Source organism: Sinocyclocheilus grahami, unplaced genomic scaffold, assembly GCF_001515645.1.
Source record: "Sinocyclocheilus grahami isolate Dianchi unplaced genomic scaffold, SAMN03320097.WGS_v1.1 scaffold32.1, whole genome shotgun sequence".
Classification (NCBI taxonomy): Eukaryota; Metazoa; Chordata; class Actinopteri; order Cypriniformes; family Cyprinidae; genus Sinocyclocheilus; species Sinocyclocheilus grahami.
The window spans coordinates 4,721,062-4,732,879 of NW_015505211.1; the positions used below are offsets into that span (position 1 = coordinate 4,721,062).

General features: G+C 39.3%; 1 pseudogene; it reads right to left on the reverse strand.

Annotated features, from left to right (window-relative positions):
* The window catches only part of LOC107578836 (olfactory receptor 1M1-like), an 8,492-nt pseudogene extending 3,804 nt beyond the window's left edge, over positions 1-4,688 (reverse strand).
* Between the last annotated feature and the right edge of the window lie 7,130 nt (positions 4,689-11,818).

Sequence of the window (11,818 nt, forward strand, 5' to 3'; positions counted from 1 at the left end):
ATTACTGATTACTCCTTTTAAAAGTAATCACGTTACGGTTCTGATTACTTTATTTCAAAAGTAATTAGTTACATTACTAGTTACGTTACTTTTTTCTCCATGAAATTCATGAAATCCCAGCATACACGCTCCAGATATACGTATTTGTTATTAAAGCATCAACATTCACAGAACACTGTTATTTTGAACTAAAGCAAGCGGCTGCATGCGTACATGTTTTGGCATGGCAGATCTGCCAGCAAAGAGCGCTGCATTTATAATCTCTAAAAGACATCTCAGTTCATCGCAATCTCACAAATCTCTGTTATAACACAACAAAAATATATGCATAATGAATCGTTCAGAATGTCTACAATTCGTGAGTTATAATGAGAGGATTCGTGAGCACGCAAATTTCAGCACTGCATTGCTCAACGCTGCAAACACGTGTTATAGCCTAAATAGTTAAACCAGTGCATTCTGCTTTTTAGTCTAGTACAAAACGTAGTAGGTAATTTGACTGATACCGTAATGCAATGTATAAGAGTGCAATACTTAACACCCCCACTTGCTCTTAGCTTATTGTATTACCAGAAAAATAACAAAAACAAATAAGACTTTTCTTTTACATACATAATGTAAACATACATACACTCTTAAGTGCCAAACATGTCTCGGGCAAATCTCTTTAGTTTTTGCTTAGTGGCTGGCTTTGTCATAATGTCAGCAATCATTTCCTCAGTGGGACAATACTCCAAGATTACCTTGCCATCATTTACATTTTCCCTTATAAAATGGTACTTTATGTCAATGTGTTTGCACCTTTGCCTACAGATTGGGTTTCTGGCTAGTGCTATGGTACCTTGGTTGTCTTCGTACACCTTTGTTTGTGCATATTGGTATGTGTCCATACCCCTCAGTAGCTGCTCTAAGTAGATACATTCCTGCATGGCTGTGTAGCGGAACACTGGATGCACCAAAGGATCAACCTCGAATAAGGACAAACACCAGTAATGCCTTTTCTTGGGTGTTTACTGCAAGCATGAAATGGGACAGTGTTACAACAATCATCTGTTCTGGTTTCACAATCTCTCTTCAGAATGTTTCACACAGACTCTTGTTACAGGTCGTTTTCTTTACAGTAACTGTAATTTAATAATTGTTCCACTCAATATAATGCATTACACCAAAGGCACATTTTTATATAGAATGAATATGATTTATGAACACTGAAAATTAATAAAACAATAATAAAACAAAATGAACACAATAACTCTGTGCATATTGGTACGTGTCCATACCCCTGAGTAGCTGCTCTAAGTAGATACATTCCTGCATGGCTGATGCTAAGGACATGTACTCTGCTTCACAAGTAGACAATGCCACTGTTGATTGCTTTCTGGTTTTCCATGAAATCAAAGAACTTCCTTCACTCAGATTGACACAGTATCCTGAAATACTACGCCTGTCTTTTGCATCTGATGCCCAGTCAGCATCACTATACACTCTTAGACCTAGTTTATCTATGTCATTTCTTTTGAAGAACAATCCCTGTTCTGCTGTACCTTTAAGGTATCTGAACACATGTTTTACTGTGTTCCAGTGTTGTTCTGTTGGTTCAGCAAAATGCTGAGATAATTTACTGACAACAAAACTTAAATCTGGTCGTGTGCAAGTGGATAAGTAAATTAAACTTCCCACTGCTTCCCTGAATTTCTCTGGCTCTCTCATTTTTTCGGCATCTTTTGAATAATAAGCTTTAGTTCACATGGCATTTGTCTTGATTTACAGTCCTGCATATCAAATCGATCTAGTATTTTCCTTACATATCTCTCCTGTGACATTTTGACTAGACCATCTGCTCGTTCAAAATCTATGCCCAGGAAATATTTCAACCTTCCCATGTCTTTCATTTTGAACCTCTCAGTCAGCATTCCCTTTACACTCTCCAGTATGCTTTCACTGTTAGCTGCTATGATTAGGTCATCAACCCATACTATCAGGATTACTTTCTCATCCTGCTTTTCCTTTGTATAGACACAGTTATCAGCTGGGTTTTGTGTAAAACCATTCTCAGTCAAACATTTGTGTAATACAGCATCCAATTTCGACCTGACTGTTTAAGACCATAGAGAGATTTTTCTAACTTGCATACTAGCTTTTCACCCATTTCAGATTTTTGCTCATACCCCTCTCGCTGTTCAATATAAATTTCGTAATCAATTGGCGTATGCAAATAGGCTGTCTCAACGTCCATCTGATGCAAGATCAAATTTTCTTGTGCTGCCTTCTGCATACCCGCTCTCACACTTGTCATGTCTGCTGTGGGTGAGAATGTTTCCTCATAGTCAGTCCCTAGTTTTTGACTGTAGCCTTTCGCAACGAATCTTGCCTTATACTTTTCAGATCCATCAATGTCTCTTTTAAGTGTGTAGACCCATCTGCCTCCAACTTGTTGTTTTCCTTGTGGCAACTGAGTGAGTGTGAAAGTCTCATTTTCCTCCAATGAACGCATTTCTTTGTCCATGGCATTTTTCCATTGCCTTGATTTGATTGACGTTATGGCGTCCTGGTAGGTTTTCGGTGAATCGCATACTGCTCTATAACAATAGTCTATGCATGTTTTGCATTGTCTCAAAATCCTGTAGATGAGCTGGTCTCCTCCTAGTTCTTGGTGGGTTCCTTCTGATTTCAGTCTCAGTCGCTCCATCTGGCTGTGTGGATTCAGTCTGTTCAGGCAAAGTCTCAGAAGCACCACTCTGATTGTCTTGGCCTGGTACATCTTTCACACTTTCATCAACATTTTTCTCACTGTTAATGATATTAGGATTCATATCCCTGTATTCTGTGTGTGTCACAGGTGTTTGTGTTTCTCTTTCTTTGGTTGTTCTAGTTGTGAACTTCACCAACCTATGCTTTTGGACCTTCTTTGTGCTGGGATAGTACACTAGATAAGCTGGGCTGTTTTTATCATAGCCAATGAAAATACCCTGTTCGCATCTAGAGTCTAATTTCCCTTTCTCTTGTTTGTAAACAAAACACGTCGATCCAAATTTCTGCATTTTGGAAACGTCTGGCCTTCTGCCTGTGAATAACTCATATGGTGTTTTCTTTGTACGTCTACAGTAGCACCTGTTTCTCACGTAAGCTGATGTTTGCATAGCGTAGTTCCACAGCTCATCTGGTAACTCGCTTTCTATCAGTAAACACCTGCTCATGTCATAGAGTGTTCTCCAACCGCTCTCTGCTGTGCCATTCTGGTGAGGCGAATAATGTGCAGACGTTTCATGTCTAATCTTATTCTTTGTTAACAGTGCCTGAAAATCTCGACTCATAAATTCAGTGCCATTATCTGAACGGATGCACTTGACTTCTCCATAAGGTGCTATGTCTGCCAAGAACTTTTCTGTGGCTTGTACCGTGTCTGCTTTAGACTTTAGAAAATACACTAACATAGTACCCGAGTAGTCGTCTGTAAACGACTGTGTATACCTGTACCCTTCTTTGCTCTGTGTTGGCATAGGGCCGGCCAAATCAGTGTGAATTAGTTCTAAAGGTTTCTCTACCTTTCTGTCTGGCTCTCTGTTTCTTGTCTGAGTGAATTTCCCCTTCGTACACACTTCACATAACCAATTTTTGCTAACTGTGCTTCCTTTTATCTCCATGCCTCTAACCACACCCTGTAACTTTTGTACATCTTCGTAGTTACAGTGACCCAGAATTTCATGCCACGTTTGTAGATCATGACACACTTTGCACTTGTCAACACTTTCTTCAATAGTTGGCAAATAATACAAATTTCCACTTTCGTGGATGTCAAACCTGCTACCTTCTTTGGTAACCATGTGGCTGTTCCCTCTTTTAAAGATAATTGTTGATCCTCCATTTGTTGCCCTTGCTACTGAGAAAATGTCATGTGGGTATGAAGGCATGTATAGTGCGTTCCTTAGCTGTGCTCTGTGATGTAGTCCAGTGTCATCTAGGAAATAAATCACGTCTGTTCCTCTTTGTTGCGCCATTCCGCTGCACTTTGTCCCGTCGGCTAGTTCCACTGAATGAGTCTCTGGTTGAAAAGAGCTGTCAAAGTTTTTTAACTTTCTGATGTCGTTTACAATGTGAGATGTCGCGCCAGCGTCTACCATGATGCCTTTCTTCTTTACGTTGTCTGGCGGTCTTTCATACTCTGAGTGTTCGACTTTGAAGAGGTGGTCTTGATCACTGTCTCGTTCATCTGCAACCTTTCTAGCACCATCTTGGTCACCCTTTTTCTTGCACAGGAATTCTGCATGTGTACTATTTTTACAATGGTTGCACCACACCCTCTTGTAACACTTTCTTGCTTTGTGTCCTTTCAGTCCACATTTGTAACATGTCACATTGGTATCTTCATCTTTTCTATCATTAGCGTGTGACTTGGGAGGGCCTCGTCCTTGTCTTGTGTGGGTCTTCATCACATTATCTGTAGTTTCTGTTCTTTTCAGTTTCTCCGCCTCCTCGTAAATCCGCAATCTTCTTTTGAAGTCTGTGAACGTAACGATGTCCTCATTTTGTGTAATGTGGACTGCTAGCGGCTTGAAAAGGTCTGGTAGCCCACGGAGAATCATAGCGATCGTCAGCCCGTCACTCATGGTTTCTCCTGCATCTCTCAGAGCTGTAATGATATTCTCTGCTCTTATTAAGTAATCAGTAACACTCTCGTGGTCAGTCATGCGTATCTGGGTTAACGATGTGTACATATTTATTATCCGTGGCTTACTTTTCCCCGAATAATGCTCTTTCATTATTCTTAGGGCTTCTCTGCCATTATCATCAGCTTCATGTCTTATCAGTGATAGGCTTTTATCATCTATCAGTCTTATCAGTTCAGCATAGCAATCAGCATTCTTCCGTCTGTCTTCGGCTAGCTGTTCAGCATCAGAATCAGCAGGCTCATACAAAATAGTCTCTTTTAGCTTTAGAGTGTGCAAATAGCCTAGGAATCTTGTTTCCCAAAGGTCAAATTTATCTTCGGATCCATCAAACAAAAGCTGCGGTACCTGGAATCCTGCCGCTTTGCTTGCCATTTTGTAGAGTCGCCGTCTTTTCGCTTCTTTTAAACAAGACCTTTAGCTTTACTGAATAACGCGTAATACGTCGCGTATAACTTGCTCAAAAACGCCCGCTTGCTTCCGTGACTGGGCCCATAACCTGTTGACCTTGAGTGCGCAGTTCACCATCAATCGGATACGAAGACAAAACGTTGCTCAAGGTTTTTACTTTTTCAGCATGCTCTCAGTTTATTCATCACTTCTGCTTTTTAGTCTAGTACAAAACGTAGTGACGTAAAACACGTAACAAAATACGTCATCACTCCCATACCATAATACCTTCAAATAGAACAATAGGTAATTTGGCTGATACCGTAATGTAATGTATAAGAGTGCAATACTTAACAGATGTATAACAATTTATTTGTTTCAGATATTTTATGTTTAGATATTTCTATTTTGCGTGAGTCCCGTGAATCATTTTATTCTACCGCATCCCACACACACACGAGTCTCTGCACTCGCCTTTCAAGTCTTGTCCCTCGCCGCACTCTCACAGGAGAGCAGGTCTCTAATCCACTGGCACTTGACTCGACAGTGCGTGAGCTACATCCTTTTTGTAACGTGGCAGTAACGTATAGAGACCTCGGCTTGTAACTATACTCCAATTACTATTTTGAAATTTATAGCACGTTAAATTACTCTGTTACTAAAAAAGTAATCAAATTACAGTAACGCGCTACTGCCCAACACTGCACAAGACATGAAACTGAAGAAACAGAGGGCATAAATACACTGGGAGTGCTAATCAATAGAACAAACAGGTGTGTAATTCAACTGGGAGCCATTGAGACAAACTAGTGGCGTGAAAAGAGAACAAAGGAAGCTGGTGCATATTAAACACAAGAACCAAATCAAAACAGAACAAACATGTGATATTAGTCCTCCTTCCCAGAAAGGCACATCCTCATGCTGTAACTAAGATGGTCCACCTGAGGGAGGGAGCTATGATAGAGGACGAGGAGCTGGAGAGAGACGTGACCAAAGGGGGCCAAGACATAATAGTCCAGAGAGGAGCCAGGAAGGAGATACCGTTGAGATTGTCCAGGTCAGGTCCTAGAGAACTGTCAAGAGGCCAGCTGACAGAGACGGAGGATGGAGGTGGAGACTCAGTCGGAGCTGAGAAGATGGAGACCTGGGGTGACACAGGAGGCCTGGAGTGCTGAGGCGGAATCGGGGGCCTAGCAGGCCAGGACAAAGCTGATGGTGTCACAGCCAGCAGCTGAATTACCCTTGACAGCCACCAGAGGGCATTTCTCCCAGATCATTGCTTCTTGCATTGAACTCCAACTCCCATCACCCTTTGCCCGGACTATCAAGTCTCATTGCCTCCAGCTGTGTGTGATTTACCCATTTAGCTCAGCTGTATATATACTTGGCTAACTAAGCTTTGGATTGTGGAGGAGTTGCTCTATGCTCTGTGTTTGCTGGTGACCGGTCTGTTTTCACTTTGTGTGATGCTTTTTGCTCTTTTGTTTCATGTGGATTATGACTGTGGATTATTTATTAAATGCTGCACTTGGATCTTTCATAGAGTCTGTGACTGTGAGTGTTTCATGAAAGAATTCCTCCACCACTACAACAGATCCAGCAGCTAGAATGTGATTATCGGCCTGGGACCATGGGCATCCAAATTCTTCCTCCGGCTTCTAAAAAAAAGAGAAAGGCATGACTCTGGATGTGGGCAGCACTGCGTCAACAGGGAATCTGTTTTCACTTTGTGTGATGCTTTTTGCTCTTTTGTTTCATGTGGATTATGACTGTGGATTATTTATTAAATGCTGCACTTGGATCTTTCATAGAGTCTGTGACTGTGAGAGTTTCATGAAAGAATTCCTCCACCACTACAACAGATCCAGCAGCTAGAATGTGATTATCGGCCTGGGACCATGGGCATCCAAATTCTTCCTCCGGCTTCTAAAAAAAAGAGAAAGGCATGACTCTGGATGTGGGCAGCACTGCGTCAACAGGGAATGGGGGTAGAAGGCCTTGCTCAGACTTTTTGGACCTTTGCGGTAGGGATGGAACTTTGTAACTCTGATTTAAAGAGGATGTTTAATGATTGCCTTGATAACCCCTTGCCTCCTTGGGAGATAGAGGGTTATTCTCGACTTTTGGGAATTCATTGATTATCTGTGTTACCACAATTTGGAAATATCATGTCGATCTGAGCCCATTGCAGTGCCCCCGGAGAGGCCCGAGCCTGCTCCAGTTGAGCCATCTCAGTCTCACCAGCGACGGTAGAGAAGGAGGAGGACAGCAAAGTCGGCTCCGGTAGTCCCAAGTCTGGTGGTCCTGGAGGACCCGACCCTGGTGATCTCTAGTCCAGTGGTCCTGGAGGACCCGACTTTGGTGATCTCTAGTCCAGTGGTCCTGGAGGACTTGACTCCGGTGGTCCCAAATCTGGTGGTCCTTATTTCAACCTTCCCATGTCTTTCTATCCCATACCATATGGAGGACCCGACTTCGGTGATCTCTAGTCCAGTGGCCCTGGAGGACCTGACTCTGGTGGTCTCAAGTCCGGTGGTCCTGGAGGACCAGACTCTGGTGGTCTAAAGTCCGGTGGCCCTGGAGGACCTGACTCCAGTGGCCTCAAGTCTGGTGGTCCTGGAGAACCCGACTCTGGTGGTCTCAGATGTCGGCACAGAGCCACCTGATTTCACTGCTGCTGCCATAATCAAGAAGGTCGTCTTTGCCTTTCACCTCAGGACTGTACTGCGCGCATGGGCCGCCTCAGCGTTAACTCCACGGCCTGCTCTAGTCCGGGAGCACTCAGAGTTCAAAGCTCCCTCAAGGACCATCCATAGGCAGGCATGCCTTTGACTGCTCGCTGAGGCTGTATAGTTGGTGAGGCACACCAGATGTAGAAAATCTCTTATGTGGTCTTGAGGAAATGATCCCCATGCTTAAGAAGTAGCAGACAAAGAGCAGGGATAACCAATCTCTTTGAAAATGTCTTTAAAAAACTTGTACTCAGGAGGATACAGGAATGGAGAAACACTAACCAAAACAAGCATTGTTAATGGTCCGTGTACATTCAGATAATTTGTTTACTTGTTTTTGTCTTCAAAACGGAAAAACGAAGAAACTATTCATTCATCACATATTCGATCCTTCTCATAAACATGAAAATGTATTTCATGTTTTTCATATTTTATTTTTTATTTCATCACACTTTGTTCTAATGCACTAAATGGATATAAACTGAAACCAAAATGGATAAATATCTTGAATATTTGTTCTCATGTGGGTGGGAATGAAACACCCCTTTTTGCTGATTGGTCAACCAAACATCAGACCGTACTGTCATCAGTTCTTCCTCAGTTCTGCACAACAGAATAATAGTCATCTGTGCAGATTCTTAAAGCATTTATGGCAACTACATTTCATCTCTTTCTCATCAAACACCCAAACTAACGAATGACTTGACGCAAACAGTACTCAGCCTAGAACCCTAGACAGGGCTTTCTTCTGTGTAGACATTGTGCCAGAGAAGTAGGGTATTATTGGTGTTTATTTCAGAAATATAAATGTACCTCACATCTGCATCCATATTACCCATAAGTCTACTTCTTAGGCACATCATCTGTTTTATTTAGCTGACCAAATAAAAAAATTGATTATGTGTAAATATGCGGCAGTCATTAACTTGTTTAAGACAATACGCACAATTTTATTAATCTTGAGTGTTATTTGATGTCACATAACAGGGTGTGTTTTATTTTCTCTGCCAACTAAACTTCTAAATCAGTGGTGCACAGTGTGATGTTACGTTTCTGAATTAATCTGAGTCTTTGAATGAATCAGTTGAGTGAGTGATTCAATGAACCATTAATATAGACAGCCACCTAAATTAATCTATGTTTCGATTGAATTGGTTGAATAAATTATTCATTTATTAACACCATGACTTGCTGCCACCTACTGTCAATATTACTTTCATAATCCAAGTATTGTATAGTTTTTAAATTGATTTCATATTTCTATATTCAAAATATTAGGTTTAAAACATTAATCTCATTAAAAGACCCTAAGGGGTTACTGTTGCTATGTCAGACAAGCCATGGCACTCTCACACCACACGTCATGTTCTCACGCAGTGAAAAATATATTGAGGAACAAAGAGAACACTGACAACACGCCGACAGACAAGACAGCAGGTTACTTTTGGTATGAATCAAAGTCTCAGCTTTAAAATTTTGTCATTTTTTTTATAAATTGAAACAATAAATACAGTTTTGTTGCTCTTTAATGTGTCATGACAAATCACTGTAGCACCTCAGTTCAAGCGGCAAATAAACTGATCATAATGAAAACATCAAATAAACATGAATGAACATCAGAAGGTATCTTGTTTCAAGCGCGGAAAGACGTCAATACACACCATTTTTCAAGTTCAAGTCCACTGATATTAATCTATTTGTTTGTTGGGTTGATGCGTTATGATTGATCAGATCACCCGTCAATCAAACTCCTGGTGAAGGGTCTATTGTACTTTTTGTGTTAATACATTTACTGCCCTCTGAGCAACATTAAACTGTGTAATTACTAGGGCTGGGTAAAAAAATATGGATATCTCGAAATTAATCGAATTTCATTTTTACGGAACGATGTCGATTCTTAAATCCTAAGAATCGATTAGTCTAGCCTGTTTTCAGTTAATGGACGGAACATTGAAGGGCACTTCCCATCCAATATATCGCATAAGCATTGTGCTTTGGTACTTTTAATACGAAACAAAGTCTCAGATTTCAAATTCTGTCCATTGTATTGCAGTATTCAAACAATAAATGCCGTTTTGGCGCTGTTTAATCACTGTAGCGCCAGTTCAACAGGCGCAGCAGCACGTAGCGCATGTGAACTGATCGTCTTCTCCACATTAATACCAGTTTCAGCACAAAATAAACATGACTAAACATCCGAAGGCAAGTTAAAAGATAGAGTACAACTTTACAATCCGTATACTGTCTCATGTAATCGCTCAATCAGTGTTTCAGCCGCGCAAAGACGTCAATATAACGGCTTGTAAACAATGTCACATTTTCCTCAGAAAAACATATTCGGTGACCATAAACTCATTAGTCTGTAAAACATTAACTGTAGAGAGGGGCATTTTGCTAAATATATGCACCATATAACATATTCATTATAAATGTTACTGTTCTTCAATGTTTAATTTATGTTTGAATAAATCCATCAAGATTTTATGACAACCACCATTATGTTTATTTTTTATTTTTTAATTGAAGTAGGAATATTATTATGTAACTGTAACTTTATTATTTTAAAAACTTCATTAAGTGAAATTTTAAAAAATCAGTTGATTTTAATCTTCAATATTATAGTAATATAGTACCAACTGACTCTCATGTATATTTTACAGCATTAGTTGAAAGATTTTCTTTCCTTGAGAAAATTTGGCATGTACTGTACCTGATATATATCCAAAATAATCGAATCGAATCGCAAGCTTGTGAATGAGAATCGAATCATGAAATTTGTGTCAAAACCCAGCCCTAGTAATTACATCTAAAGTAATGCAGCTTCTTTGCCACCTCTGTAGGGCAAAGATGGCTTTGATTGGTACTAATTTAATTGGTAACAGCCTAGAGTGTCATATTACTTTAAACTAATTTTTTAATAAAACAGTTTAATTGACTAAATTTAAGAATTTAACATTTATTTATTATTGTTATTTATTTATTTATTTATTGCAAATTGGCATCTCAAATGAGTTCACCTTCTTCATCAAATCATGACGTCAAATTCACATTTCAACAAAGTCAATCACTGAAACAACAGTACCACTTTGAGAAACAAATATGTATTTATTCACATGTTTAACATGCCAGTGGGATAATGACACATGATAGCCTATTTGTATCAATTGTGTAAACACTCCAAGTCAAAATATTCTGTTAAAGCTTTTTAAAGTTGATATAATGTATTGACCCATGATAACAATAGAAACTAATATTATTGTCTGAAATATTAATATCAACCACGCGTCCCAATTTAAAAATTATTGATTCATTTGCAAAGTAAAGAAATATACAGGGATTTTCATAGTCGTATTACTAAAAAGAAATTGTGGCATAAATATGTTTAATTTGTTATCTTCCATTTATCCCATCTTTTGAACAAACAGGCTTGTTTTCTTTTTATCTTTTTTCTTTTTCTTTTCCCATTATACCCCTGAGAGATTAACTGGAAGGTTCCACCCTTTTCTGTCTACAGACAACTGTCAAAAGTTACAAAATCAATAATACTATTGTAAAACAATGTTTTGGCAAGTTGTGTTTTTTCTGCATTATGCTTTTTTGAGATTAAGATTCAGGATTCATGGTTCAAAGTTGAACATTTATGTTTTTTAATGTCATATAAGGATTAAGTTCACTGAAGCACATGCCTGCATTACATGGTCTGGAATCACTCTTAAGAAAAAAAATTCACCCTGCAAAATAAAGAAATACCTGATAATATGTCATATTACAGAATGGTGGGAATAAGTCAATTATAAGTAAACGGCAAACCTATCACAGACAAAGAAGTGTTTCGAAAACCTTTTGACATTCACGGAAAAAACTGTGACAAAGGATTTTTTTATACTAGCATGTCTATTTTATTCAAGATACAAGATGGACAAAGTCTCATTCAAATAGATAATGAAAGCAATCCAACAGTAAAATAAGTTCAATATAGTATTAACAACCTCTTAAATAAGTCCTTTTTGATCACTTTCAATTTCTTAC